General features: G+C 45.9%; 1 non-coding gene across 1 annotated transcript; it reads right to left on the bottom strand.

Moving 5' to 3' along the window:
* Positions 1-11,182: 11,182 nt before the first annotated feature.
* Positions 11,183-11,309, bottom strand: LOC123287501 (small nucleolar RNA SNORA2/SNORA34 family). The gene has a single exon (XR_006530825.1). It is a non-coding gene; the product is annotated as a small nucleolar RNA SNORA2/SNORA34 family (small nucleolar RNA).
* Between the last annotated feature and the right edge of the window lie 1,684 nt (positions 11,310-12,993).

Below are 12,993 nucleotides of genomic sequence, written 5' to 3'. Positions count from 1 at the left end.
ATGAAAACCACCATGATGGGTCAAGAGAGAGATCACGGAAGAAAGGAAAAATCTTTTTTGTTTTCCTTCATTTTCAACAAGGGGCCCTGCATTTTCATTTTGCTCAGGGCCCTGCAAATTACGTGGCTGCTCTGCTCTTATGACTCACAGCCTAGTGGTCTTATCGAATAACTATAAGGAGCTATTTGTTCACATTAGAGAACGTTAGCACATAAAAAGGGAGATAAATTGCACTTGTCTTTGCTCTTTTATTTCCACTCCCAGTATTAGCATTTTAAAGTAATCACTCTCTGGATGTACTGACATTCTTTAATATTTATTTGGCAATGAAACAAGGCATTCGTTTGGGAATTACAGATCAACATGGTCAAAAGTTATGAATTTTCCTTTTGGCGCAGCGTTTAGGCATATTACAGATACTCAGTAAATGTTTCTTTTTATGGTCTTTCCATTTAATAATGGCCAAGTGTTACATGAGTTTACTATTTTGAGAAAAAATGCAGAGAGGTAAAGAAATAAAAGTCAGTTTTGATTAAATGAACTATGTGTCACTTGAAGCGATGCCGACCCTGGGCTCTTCGACTCTCCGTGCAACAGAAACTGACGACAGGTCCAGCCAACGTCTCCGACAAGGATTCCTGGGGGCTCAGGCCGCAGCACCGGGAGACGGCGCGGAGGAGGAGGCTCTCTGGCTGGTTCCCCGAGGGCAGCCCTCCTGAGTCTTACGGGGTGAGAGGAGCGGACTGGTGCCATGCCTCTCCGCCTCCAGAGGCGTTCCGCTTCCCTCTTCCTGGTGGTGTCGTCTTCGCGTGCCCCGTCGGGGTCGTGGTCCCCGCGCCCGCCCAGTCGGTCCCACAGGGCGGGGCTGCTCGCTCCCGCCGCCCAGGAAGGCCGCGCCGTGGTCCTCTCGAGGCTTTGTGCGCATGCGGGAGTCGGGTCCATTGCCTGCGGGCCGTTTTGCGGTCGGAAGATTGCTTATCTCACTTCCAAAATAGCTGGGCTGGGAGGAGGGGGCCCTGGCGGTGAAGGATGAGGGGCAGAATCCCGTCCCTCTTCTGTCTCAGCAGGGCAGTTATCTTTTAATAACAATTAAAATATATTTAATATTTATATATATTTAATATATATATTACAGATGGAACTGAGCGCCCCAAACAGGAGCGCAGCACATTTACATGTTCATATAATGAACCCCCAGAAACTCATTGTCACAAAGGCCTGCAGGTGATTCTGACGAAGCAGCCTGGTCCTAGTTCACAGACCAGGGTTGAAGAACTACTGCCTGGATCCATCAGCTTCAGGCAATCAGGTTTAAAACGTTTCATCCTTCCTTAAAAAACTGTGGTCTTTGAGGCAGTAGTTTGATTAGGGATTGGGGGAAGATGAGGAAAGAATTGTCTAGGAAAAAAAATTATTTCATTTATTCCTTAGAGGGGAAGGGATGTATACTGAATAGAAAGGATTTCTCTTGATGAAGGACCTAGATGAATAAACATATGTTTATGTTTTTAAAAAATATGTTTAGATGAGTTAATTTTTAAGTTATTTCAATATTGAGTTTTACTTTCACGTCAGAAGCTCGTATCTTTCTTTATTCATTGGTTTTCCAGGGAAGAAGGCAATGATTCAAGAGGATTCTTGGTTGTCCTTGATTATTAGGAAATAGGGCAATGATTCTTGATTATTAGGCAATTCAAGACCTTATTAGTCAATTTACGGTTGATATGCACTTCCTGCTTCTTTTCCCATAGGCTACTTCGTTCTCATTAACATTTCCATCACAAGCAGGGGCAAGGGATTAGAAATGAAGTACAAGCAGGTTCAGCGTTGCTGAGGTGAGCTCAGGGTACAATTATGGGATGCACTTAATGTACTCAGTGCCCTTGTGTTTGTTAATGCTCCCTTACTTTAAAATAAAATGCAAAACAAAACCCATCATCAGATAGCAGTCAATCACACTCTAGGGAGAGTTTGCATAAATGTATTCCCTCTGCTGGGTTTTGAAATTTTGAAATGTCTCTCTCATCAGCAAATGAAAGGATTTGTTTACCTTAAAGGAACTGAAAGTCTCAGAATGCAGATGATGGTAGAGGGAGGTTTTTTTTTCTCAGGGTGGTGGTTTTGATATCATAGTAATAATCACACTGCCCTTGCTTAGGCTGGCTCCAAGCCTGCTTTAGACATTCTGGGTATTGAGGGGTGGAGGGGGGACTGTGGTTTCTTCTCTCGGTCATCTCTCTGCTTCTGTAAAAGGACCAGGATAGAAGTTGGCGGCTGACTTGGCTGCTGGAGCATCAGGAAGTAGAGAGCTCTTCTGAGAGGTAGTCGGGACCTGGAGCCTACCTGCCTGAGCCCAAAGGGTCCCCTCCCTCCCTCATGATTCCTCGGCTCTAAGAACCCACTGTGAATCCAGCCTTCTGTCGTCCCTGAAGCTAAGCCTGGATCTCATCCTCACCCTGTGCGTAACGGTGGGGACTGTGCCGTTAATTGGTTTGCAGGCCAGTTAGGGCTGGAGGACAGAGGGCTGGTACCAAATGGGATCAAGAGGAGCTTAGCTTTGGGCTCTGGGAGTGGGTTTGGAGGGAACTCAGGATTGGAGGACTCGAGCCCCTCCAAAAATGTGTGTTAGCTACATGGCACTAAGAGATGTTATGGTTTACTATAAAGTACTCAGGTCGAACAGAAGACTCAGGATTTAATCCCAATTCTGTCACCAACCAGCTGTGGCTTTAGGCAAGTAATGTCACTTCTGTGAGTTTTAGTTTCCTTAGCTGTACAAAAGGGGAATCTCTAAGATCCTTGCCAATAATATAAGTTTGGGTCTATGATCCCAGTAGGAAAACGGTCATTATCATCACTGATTAGAAACACTATAGAATTAACAGAGCATAATGAGAAAAACTGAAAATGTGGTTTTTTGTGTAGTATGATAAAGAATCTATCTGGTTTTTGTCCCAGTTTCTGGCGTAGAGGTTCAGAAACCCTTGGAATTTCCTAAGGGGCAGAGGTGTCTTTGTTATACCAGTGAGGTGACGCATACAGGGTCCCTAGACAGCTTCAGGTTGGGAGCTGGTCCCTGGGAAGACCAACCACATGGTTAGAGGGTTGGAACTTTGGGCTAACCTGGCCTCCAGGGAGAAGAAGGGGGCTGGAGAGTGAGTTCAGTCTCGTGGTCAATGATTTAACCAATCACAGCTGTGTAATGAAACCCCAGGAAAACTCTGGACACTGAGATTCAGTGGAGCTTCCTGGTTGGTGAAGACATTGGTGTGTTGGGAGGGTGGTGTGCCCAGATGCCATGAGGAGGGGACGTGGAAGCTCTCTGTGCCCCTGCCATCCTAGACCTTGCCCTGTGCATCTTTCAGTTGGCTGTTTCTGAGTTGTATCCTTTATAATAAACTGTAGTCAGAGGGAAAGTCTAAGTGAGCTCTCTGAGTCCTTCTAGAAAATTACTGAATCTGAGGGCGTTGTGGGAGCCCCCAAATGTATAGCCAGTTGATCAGAAGTGCAGGTGGCCTGGGGACCCCCTTGTGGCTGGCGTCTGAAGTGGGGATAGTCTTGTGGTGGAGGGCTGAGTCTTTAGGCGATGCCAGCTCCAAGTAGTTAGTGTCAGAATTGCGTTGCAGGACACCCAGTTGGTATCAGAACACTGTTTGCCTAGAGTGAATATGAATTATCATGTTTTATATGGACTTCTCACCCATTATGCCTTATTACCATGCAGCAAAATAATGATTGTGTTTGTAGTTGAAGATGTCAACCTGTATTTATTTAATATATGATTATTTGATTATAGTCCTATACTCTGTTCATGGATACCTAACCTTCACTGTTTGTTGCCCACTTATTTTGGTCATCTGCTCTATTCACATGGTGCGTTCATGCCTTAAAAAAGAAGAAGCAAATAAAACTGAGGGAGTACTTTTTGGGTTTTTTTTGCTTTTTAAAAAAATTTCGTTAAATCATCAGGTATAAATGCAAAATTGATAACTCAGATGGCAGACGGCAACGTAGAACCGGAACCTAGAAATGCTCAGGTAAAGGCCCGTATTCTGATGATTTGAGAAGGAAAGTGTCTATGATGGAGACTAGATGTGCTCATCATATTCGATTTTTCTCTACTTCCTGAGCATGTGGGAAGCCTTCCTGGATCTCTAGCAATTCTGTTGGGACCATATGACTAGTTTCGGCCAATGGGCTGTGAGCAGAAGGGACAAGTGTCATTTCCAATCAGAGGCACTATGAGCAAATGTTAATACTCCAAGTCACATCAAACCCTGAAGCTGTGTTGATGTGGTGGCATCACAGGATGGTGGGGCCCCTGTCAGCCTGGGCTCCTGAGGGGTGCAGAGCCTTCTGCCCAGCCACACTGGATGTGTAATGTGAGGAAGAAATACATTTTTGTTATGTTACACTATTAATAGTTCAGGACTGATTGGTTACCACAGCACATCGTAGGTTACCCTAACTATATAGTGACCCTGGGTACATTTAATATGGCACTAAATACCTTTCTTGGGCTGGGCTCTTGAATTAATCCAGATGACTTTTGAGATTCTTGGTGGAAGATCTGAGCTGGTGTAAAAGGGACAAAGAGGCAAATCCTATGACATATGTTAGAAGTAAGGAGCGCTGCTTAGCCACGGTTTCATGTTGGCTTTTCACATAGTGACCGAGTATTCGAGCTGCAGGACCCTTAGAGATCATTCAGCTCACTAGCAGACACCACTGGTTGCAAATCCAAATCCATTCCTCACTCTTCCTTTCTTGCTTACAGAGCCCATATGCTCAGGCAAAGGCCTGCCTGGGCTCAGAGCTCAATCTCATTGGTCTAAGCTAATCACGTGATCTCACCCCCCTTCCCAGCAATTGGTTTGGGGGTGGCCATGTGACACAGTTCTGGCCAATGTTACGAGATGTAGTTTCCTGGGCGGACTCCTGGGAAAGGCTTTCCTTGCTCTTAAAAACAGGTTCTTTAGAAAAGAACCATCCATGTTTGTACCTCGCCGTGGCTGTGTGAAGTTAGATGCTTGGAACGCTGGTGGCCGTTTGTGATCATGAGTGGAATCAGCATGAGAAGATGAGGCAGTGCGCTGAAGACGGCAGTATGGGAGGCGGCAGGGGAGGACGTCGCTGCCTGGTGGCGGTGTTGAAGAGCCCCACTTCCGGACGTAACGTGTGAGGTGAAGTGTCCTCAGTGTGAGTCCCTGTTACTGACAGCCCCAGACCTCCTAACTGCTGTGCCTCCCCCCTCGTTTGACATTTTGCAGGGAGAATCCGCCCTGTGTTGACTTCAACTTCGTTTCACTATTTGTAAATTCTAGAGGAGATCTGTGTATAAAACATTATCACTGCTTTTTTAAAAAGCAGCTTTATTGATATAATTCACATAGTATACATTTCACTCATTTAAAGTGTACAATTTGATGGTTTTAGCGTATTTTCAGACTTGTGCATCCATTACACCAATCAATTTTATAATATTTTCATTACTCCCCAAAGAAACCCTGTACCCATCGGCAGTCACCCCCTGGCTTAGTGTGCTCGGGCTGCCACAACAAAATACCATAGACTGGGTGGCTGAAACACAGACATTTTTTTGTATGTGTGAGGAAGATTGGCCCTGAGCTAACATCTATTGCCAATCTTCGTCTTTTCACCCAAGGAATATTGTTGATGAGCTAATGTCTGTGCTAATCTTCCTCTATTTTGTATGTGGGATGCCACCACAGCGTGGCTTGATGAGTGGTGTGTAGGTCTGTGCCCAGGATCCAAACCCATGAACCCCAGGCTGCTGAAGAGGAGGATGTGAACTTAACCACTATGCCACCAGGCTGGCCCCTGAAACACAGAAATTTACTTCCTACAGTTCTAGAAGCTGGGAAGTCCAAGATCCAGGTGCTGGCAAGGTCGGTTTCATTCTGAGGCCTCTTCTCTGGGCTTGTAGGCGGCCGCTTTCTTGCTGTGTGCTCACATGACCTCTTCTTTGTGCATGCTCAGGGAGAAGGAGAGAGCAAGCTCCCTGCTGTTTCTTCTTCTAAGGGCACTAGTCCTATCAGATCAGGGCCCCACTCTTATGACCTCATTTCACCTTAATTACCTCCATACGGGCCCCATCTCCAAATAGAGTCACGTTGGGGGCTAGTGCTTTGACCTGTGAATTTTAGGGGGACACAGTTCAGTCAATAGTACTCCCCATTCCTCCCTTCCCCCAACCCTTGACAAGCACTGACTTGCTTTTCTGTCTCTGTAGGTTTCCATTGTTTCATAATTGGTTTGATTTTTGATATCCCTATTCCCCACTCAGATTCAGAATGGGATAGACAGAGGGGCCAGATGGAGACCTGTCAGCATTACTAGTGCTAAAGCTCTAAGAAGTATGAGGGACCCCAGTGTTCATCCCAGAACCGGCCAGGCTTCCCCCAAGGCGTTGGCACAGCTGGGCGGTGTCCCTGTGCCTGTCCCTCAGGCCCCCTCCCGCACGGCAGAGGAAAGCACAGAACACAGTTCTCTGCAGGTGAGAATCTGCCGGTCCTCCTCCCCAATTCACCTGTCAGTCAGTTCTGCGCCCAGGAGGTGGGAGGGGACAGGAGTCTGTGGTGCCTTCACAGGAGGAAACACCGGGAGTGGGGCCTGTGGCCCCTTTGTGCTGTGATTGTGAAATGAAAATCGCATTTTTAGAACTTGCTGTTTGTCTTGAGTTGCAGTCATTTTTAAACTCTCAGGCCACATTATAGTGACATTTCTTCCTCTGAAGTGTTTGAAATCTCCGTCCCTAAAGTGAAGGCTCTGTGTCAGTCTGTGCCCAGGACCCCCTTCTTTGTTGCCGTGGGCTCCAGGATACGGCCTCTCTTCCCCATCACGAGATCCTCAGCCGATGATTTGAATTCTGTTCAGAGACAGGCTCTAGTCCGAGGTCTCTCCATCCTGAGAGATGACATTGCCGCAGGAGGCAGGAGCTGGCTGCGTTCTCTGCCTTTGGCAGGCTGGCTCCCAGCAGGCTTCTGAGTGGTGGAGGCCCTCACCCCTGCCTTGTCTTGTTCCCGGGTTAGCATTTGGGCCTGTGTTAGGGAAAAACAGTCCTGTGCTGGTCTCAGATGACTGAACGAAAATCCAGACCTGAAAGCTGGCTCCGTGATCTCTAACGCAGCCTGTCAGGGTCGACTTTCTGTACCTATATTTTCCTGTTTGCACCAAATCTGCCCCCGAGTCAATCCTATCCTGGTGGTAGGACCATTTAGGTTTGCTCCAGATAGATTGTTAAGATAAATAAGATTGAGGGAGGTTAATGAAAATGGAATGATTTTCTCTCCAGAGGCGATGATCCCAGAGATTCTTTGTCTCTTGGGGTCAGAGTCATGGTGGTGGCAACAGAGACGAGACACGAGAGGAAATGTGGCTTGTCTCTTACACTCGCCCTTACTATCTCTCCTCTCACCTCCCCCATTATGTCCTCACTGCGTGAGTTCTAGAATCGCTAAGTTCTACAGCAGGAGCTGTAGCCAGAGTCTGACTCTTCGCACATATTAAAAAATGCAAAAGATTGTGATACCATTGACTTTTTCTATTTATGAGCCATCTCTTTCCTGGCTTCCTGGCATATCAAACAGTTCTTGAGGCAGCTTCAATGACAAGGCAAGTTGCTTCCTGGCGGAGGGCTGTCGCGGTTTGTTCCTCCGCCCTTAGGTGTCTGCAGTTACTGACACTATTCCTATATATCAGAGTGGGCTCGACCTCTGTAATTGTTTGGTTTCATTTTAATATTTAAAACACACATTACCCAGGGTTACAAAATGTTTCCCCCTTTGCTTTCAGAGTTCATCTTCCCATCCTAGTGCAAGGCACCATTTCAATGTGTGTATGTGTAAATGTGTACTGACACACATAGACACACTCACATACACTACTTTGGCAGATTTATTGAACTCTTACAGCTAGGGGTTTAGACTGGATTCCTGATAAGGCTCCAGGCACATCATGATAAGGGAACACGCGTGTCTATTCCCCCTCTGACTGCTAAGAGTGCCAGTCGTCTCTCCCTGCCTCTAGTCCTTCCGCTAGGACATTTGTGCCCACCATTCTCCATATTCAGATTGTGTTGGGTGTGACCAGGGGAAAATGATTCTTCAACCTCCCTCTAAATCTGACTAAATAAAAATTACAATCAGGAAACCTCTCCAATATTGAAATATAACCTATCCTGGAAGGGCCTTCTCAAATGATTCCTGATCATTTCAGCCGGAATCATTTCCTGGCTGGGTCACTATATTTGTGTTGTAATTATCACAAATGAAGATGATCTCTGACATGTCCTCATCCCGCTGGCGTGCTCGGGGCTGCCTCCCCAGCTCCAGTGCCAGGCGCATGACAGGTCTTCAATGTCTATTTGTTGAGAGACAGCAGAGATGTTGTGACCACTGCACAGACCCAGTGCTCTTGTCTTGCTCTTTGATGATTCTCAGTTCACATTTCTGTATGAATGAGTGACTGTCGACATGGGCGGTGTCCCCGCTGATGTTCAGAACCCTGGGATGAGGCAGAAGCCCCTGTTTGTGCCCCACGGATGTTGAGAATGGGAGAGGTTACAGACTCTAAGGAAGGGAACCAAGGAGGTGGGTGAGGCCTAGCTGCACGATTTCTCAAGATTTTCTTCTTATTCCGGTTGTATTATGCCACAGGAGCAGTTAATTGGTGCAAACTACTTCCTTTTCTTTTCTTTCTTCTTTTTTTGGGGGAAGATTAGCCCTGAGTTAACATCTGCCACCAATCCTCTTCTTTTTTCCTGAGGAAGACTGGCCCAGAGCTAACATCCATGCCCATCTTCCTCTACTTTATATGTGGGACGCCTGCCACAGCATGGCTTGACAAGTGGTGTGTAGGTCAGCACCGGGATTCCAACCAGTGAACCCCAGGCTGCTGAAGTGGAACGTGTGAACTTAACTGCTGCGCCACTGGGCTGGCCCCGCAAACTACTTCTTTTTGATTGCCTAATACAAAAAATGTTTTAAATTACAAAAACATACTTTCTACATATTATAGGAAATTTGAGAGATAGAGGCAAGCAAAAAAAAAAAAAAAGAAAATCACCTGTAGACTAATTCTGCCACTCAGAGATTCTACAGTGACTTATGTTTGGTTTCTGTCACTCATTCAGCACACGTGCATCGAGCACCTCCTGTGCCCGTGCGCTGTTCTGGGAGACAGCAGAAGCCAGACAAGGTCCCTGCTCCCATGGGACTCACATGTGGAGGGGAGCGAGAAACAGATGAGCCCAGAAGAAAACTTTCAGATGGCGCTACATTCTGTGCACACAGTTAAAGTAGTGTGCTGTGATGGTGACTGACTGGGCATGGCTTGTGGTCAGGAGGTCGGGAAGACCTCCCTGAGGAGGGGACATTTAAGCTGTGACCTGACTGACAAGGGGCTGCTGGCCCTGTGCAGACGAGGAGCGAGGAGATGGTTCCGGGCAGAAACTCCCCAAGGCAGGAACAAAGCTGACCTGACGTGTCAGGAGCTCTCTAGAAGCCAGGGAGAGGGCTAGAGGTGAGGGCTGAGCTCTTGGGAGGGTCCAGGCCTTGGTAGGCTGACGGTGACCTTGTAGGCTAGGGCCGTGAGCTGGAATTTGATTGGATATTTGAAACCTTCGGTTTCTGAGTGAGGAGCAAATTCTGGGAAGGCCAGAGAGGAATCAGAGGAAATCAGGAGGGTGTTGCATCAGCCCACGGGAGAAACCAAGGACCATTGTTCTTCTAGTGTTTTAAAGAAATAATATGCATACTTTTATGATATATATTTATATAGATTTAATATATTTTTGAATGAGATTATGCTGTACATATAACTTTTAATCCACTACTAAGCTTACTATTCATAGCCTGAACAAATTTGTTTATAATTTGATATTCTTTAAGACGTCATTAAAAATGGCTAGTCACGATATTGATATTTAACCAGGAAGCACACCAGCCTCATAAGCTGATTTGTGATGACAAACAGAAGCTGTGAGGCCCCATGAGACTGTTAGAGCAGGAAAAGAATGAGTAGATTGAAAGCAGATTCTCAAAAATGACCGTCATAGTAATGTTAACAGTAATCGTTAACGTTCATTGAGTGAGTGCTACGTGTTGGTCTCTGTTCCCTGTGCTTCACGTGTATTAACTCAGCCCGTCCTCATCTATCCCAGCCTCTGGGAGGAAGGCACTATTATTTTCATCCTTACTTTATGGATTAGGAAACAGAGGCCCAGAGCATTAAGTAAATCAGTGTGAGGCATTTGTCTAATCAGTCTATAGATCCAAAACGAAATTTTCTTTTTCTTTTCGCGTAGCTTAAAAAAGTATGTATATTTTTTGGAGAGGTGGTGGTGAGGAAGATTGGCCCTGAGCCAACATCTGTTGCCAATCTTCCTCTTTTTTTTTCTCTCCAAAGCCCCAGCACATAATTGCGTATCCTAGCTGTAAGTCCTTCTAGTTCTGCTATGTGGGATGCTGCCTCAGCGTGGCTTGATGAGCGGTGTGTAGGTCTGTGCCCAGGATCCAGCCTGGTGAACCCTGGGCCACTGAAGCGGAGCACGTGAACTTAACCAATTAGCCATGGAGCTGGCCCCCCAAAAGTATATGTTTTAAGTAGGAAACCTCAGGGACGGAAAGTATAATGGTGGCTCCCAGGGGCTGGAGGGAGAGGGGAGGGGAGTTACAGTCTAATGGGGACAGAGTCTCTGTTCGGGCTGATGGAAAAGTTCTAGAAATGGACAGTGCTGATGGTGGCACGATATTATGAACGTACTTAATACCCCTGAATTGTGTATTTAAAAATGGTTATAATGGTAAATTTTGTTACAAATATTTTACTACAATAAAAAAATATTTATCAAAAAAAGAGCATCTTCCCTCTAAGATGAACTGCAGTCAACAGCTAAGCTCAGCAGTGGTGAGTCTAATGTGGCCACTCAGCATACTAACAAATTAAAATGGAATAGCGCCTTAAAAGACTGGACAACAACCACAAAGCAAGCCCGTGAGCGAGAGAGGCAGAGAAAGGCCAAAAACTCCAAGTCCCTCTGAATGGCTAAGAAATACTATTTTGGTTAAGTCCCTGGCCCCACAGAGTAAGCCCCTGATTCTTAAACCTAACATAGTCCAATTGCTCCGTAAAAGAAAAAAAGGACATTATATTCTATAGACTATGTTTCTTCCAATTGACTGGGTCCCGGGGTGCTGAATGGCCGACAGACCATAGAAGGACATTGCTCTCGGCTCCTGCTTGAAACCAACAGCCACAGCAAACTGCTGGTCTTGATTCAGGGCCTACGAAATTTTCTTTCTAGAAAAGCACAATGGCCAAAAGGTGGAAGCATCCCAAGTATCCACTGATGGATGAATGGATAAACAAAATGTGGTGCGTACACGCAATGAAATAATATTCAGCCCTAAAAAGGAGGGAAATTCTGACCCGTGCTACAACATAGATGAACTTGAGGACGTTCTGCTAAGTGAAACAAGCCAGTCACCAAAGGACAAATACCAGATGATTCCACTGATGTGAGCTTCCTAGAGTAGTCAAATTCATAGAGACGGGAAGTAGAATAGCGCTGTCAGGGGGCGGGGGAGGGAGGGCTGGGGAGTTAGTCTTTAATGGGGACAGAGTTCTAGTTTTGCAGGATGGAAAAAGTTTGGAGAAGGATGGTGATGGTGGTTGCAGAACGATGTGAATGTACTTAATGCCATTGGATGTTACACTTAAAAATGGTTAAAATGTTTGATTTTATGTTATGTGCATTTTATTACAATTTTTTTAAAAGCATCATTGTTGGGGCTGGCCTGGTGGCTCAGCGGTTAAGTTCACCTGTTCTGCTTCAGCAGCCCAGGGGTCACTGGTTCGGATCCCGGGGGCGGACATGGCACTGCTTGTCAAGCCATGCTGTGGTAGGCGTCCCACATATAAAGTAGAGGAAGATGGGCACGGATGTTAGCTCAGGGCCAGTCTTCCTCAGCAAAAAGAGGAGGATTGGTAGCAGATATTAGCTCAGGGCTAATCTTCCTCAAAGAAAAGAGAGAAAGAAAGAAAATAAATAAAAAGCACAGTTGTGTCTCCAAAGGAGTTCCTGGCATTTTTCAGGTTGAAGTCTTCAAATTTAAACATTGTGAAACTTAATAAGAGTGAAACAACTTTTACTTGACTTGAGGGAGTGTTCTTCAAGCCTTTCCAAAACATTTACCCTCAGACTGAATATTGTACACATGGAAATTTTTATCTTTCAGAGGAAATGCTTGCAGAGGGTGAAATTTGAAATTAGGGAGGTAAAAATGAAACATTTCCCAAACATAACTATATTATTTGCTATTGTGAATGTAGTGACAAATAAAGGCACTTTTAAGAAACCCACACAATAAGCATACAAAACTTTAATGACTAGGAAAATTAGGTGGGGCCGGAGATTCTTTTCTTCCAACCAGAATATTACGCTGCCTTTCTTGTGTGATGGAGAAGCAACAGACCCGCTTTTAGAGGGTTGTGAGTTTTGAGCCCTTGGGACCCGCTGTGCCTGCAGCAGACACTGTTGGTGCCTGAGCCCCATCTCCCCGCCTACCCCTGTGGGCACGTGCAGACAGTCCTTGCTCACACCTATGGCCCCTGCACCTCTCTGTGCCAGAGCGTTTGCTGGCCTCTGGGGAGTGCTTTGCCTGTGTGCAGGCAGGCTAGAAGGGCCAAAGGGTTAACGCTCCTGGAGCAGCCAACAAGGGCTGCAGGTGATGGATAAATACCCCGGCTCCCTCACTCTCAGGGGACCATTCCGAGGTGAGCTCTGCCCAGAGAAACTGAGCCCCAGTTCCCTACATTGGGAACTCATTAGCATACTCAATATTGCATTATTTTTTCCCTCACAGTGCTACCTGGGGTTTTCTCCTAAGAAATTGGAGAGAAATTGGATCCATTCATCTTTTTATTTATTTATTTATTTAGTTTTGCTGAGAAAGATTCGCCCTGAGCTAA

Source organism: Equus asinus, chromosome 8 (assembly GCF_041296235.1).
Source record: "Equus asinus isolate D_3611 breed Donkey chromosome 8, EquAss-T2T_v2, whole genome shotgun sequence".
Lineage (NCBI taxonomy): Eukaryota > Metazoa > Chordata > Mammalia > Perissodactyla > Equidae > Equus > Equus asinus.
The sequence above is the reverse complement of the archived record's forward strand: the minus strand, read 5'-3'. Positions and strand labels throughout refer to the sequence as shown.